Source organism: Lepidochelys kempii, chromosome 1 (genome assembly GCF_965140265.1).
Source record: "Lepidochelys kempii isolate rLepKem1 chromosome 1, rLepKem1.hap2, whole genome shotgun sequence".
Lineage (NCBI taxonomy): Eukaryota > Metazoa > Chordata > Testudines > Cheloniidae > Lepidochelys > Lepidochelys kempii.
In genome coordinates, this window is record NC_133256.1 from 262,693,525 (window position 1) to 262,695,523 (window position 1,999).

The window sequence follows — 1,999 nt, forward strand, 5'->3', positions numbered from 1 at the left end:
TTTCTATTAATCAGTCTCGCTTTAAAGAAAAAAAATGTATAAACTACGCCCTGCTTGGCAGCAAGTCAAGAGTCACTGGGAGGAAACCAGCAACTCAAAGAAATCTCTTGTGGAGTTCTGACTGACTCAGAGCACAGTACAGAGACCACAGCCTGGAAAAGGAATGACACGAATCCAGATGAGTAATAGGAGGCACCCAAACAACATCTGTTTACAAAAACGGACTTCTGGTTACCATTTTTTTTTTTAAAATCTATAGTTACAAATGTGGTCAAAGATACAATGCACTCAAACAAACAAATAAATGACCCTGCGTAGGGTGTGGTGATGTCTGAGTGAGTCACTGAGCACCACATCTCTCTACCACTTTCAGGAAAAGGGGCCTTTCCGAAGGGAGCAGGGGAAGGGGATATTGATCATTCTTGCAGAATGGGACTGGGTGAGCCCTTTGGAAATACACTATGGAGCCGAGATCCCTGAACGGCAGTCCCTGAAGCAGTGGAGTACCTGTTCGCCTGATGGGTATGGCTTGCCTCCTTGTGTCCAGGTGAGAGCAGGCCGGAAGGAGAGCTGAAATGAGGAGACAGTGTGAGGAACTGTTTTCAGAGGATAATACACTCATCACACTAGAGACATCCAAAAATACAAGAACACTTTCCCCATGGCTGAGGTGCCTTGGGGCCGTTAGATAGTTGTGACTGGGAAGGAGAGGGGTCTGGGTGATGGTGAATGGCAAGGAGATGGCATCCATAGCAAGCTCTCTTGTTAAAAATGTGGCCCTACTAGGAAAGAGTTTGAGATCCTCTGCTTTAGGGAATAAGCCTGCATTTGCAGAGCAGAGCAGTAACAGACAAAATAACTCGGTAAGGCTTTTCCATCTCTAATGACGAGGACACTGGAGTGTTCTCATAAAAAGGAAGCAGATGCTTTTCGAGGTCTGAGCTGGTGAAAAGACATACTGGCTCTTTTTCAGACTACTCCCTCTGTCCGGCACTGCTGCCTTTTCTGTGTCCCCTGTCTAGTTTTAGTACAAAGCGTAAACTGGGCTCTAGTTGGCAGGAGTGAGAACTGCTCACATGCACCGAGTGCAGTCTCAGCTCCATTGAAGTCAATGGGAATACTGCCATTGGTTTCAGTGGAGTCAGGGTTTTGTCCTCCAGCTACAGCATAAGGCTAAATGGGCCCTAGCTCACCGGGCTGTTTTGGTGACATCCTCTAGAATAGTCACGGAAAGCGGAGGTGAAAAGTACATTTTCTTCCCCGCCCCAGAGAGGCTGTTGGCAGAGACACTGCCCCATTACCCCTTTCCTGTTCTCCCAATGCTGTTTACTAGAGTGAGTGATGCTCATCTCAGCATGGGGTTTTCATTTTCTCTTCGGGCACTTGGCGAGATGTTTGTATGATGGCATCTCTGAGACACAATGCTGAGCCAACTTGCCTAGAACACACTGCGACTGCGAAGAAATGGGCGCTGGTGCGAAGTGGTGTGCAGAGAGATCTGTGGTATGTACAGCACTCTTTGTATGGATAAAGGGAATTGTAGTCACACGAATTGCCATACCAGATCAGTCTGTCTGTTCATCCAGTCCAGCACCAGCTGCTTCAGGGGGAAGTTCAAGAATCCCTGAGTAGGCAGGTATGGAATAACCTGCCCACAGGGAGAAGTTTCTTCTTTACTCCCCCATCTGGAAATCTTGACACCTAGTTAGTACAGAAACTTTACCAGCCAGGCCACATAGACAGTGACCTGTGCCCCAAAGGATGGTCATGGGAGGGATCATAGAATCATAGACTTTAAGGTCAGAAGGGACCATTATGATCATCTAGTCTGACCTCCTGCACAATGCAGGCCACAGAATCTCACCCACCCACTCCTGTAACAAACCCCTAACCTATGATTGAGCTACTGAAGTCCTCAAATCATGGTTTAAAGACTTCAAGGTGCAAAGAATCCTCCAGCAAGTGACCCGTGCCCCACGTTGCAAAGGAAGGCGACAAA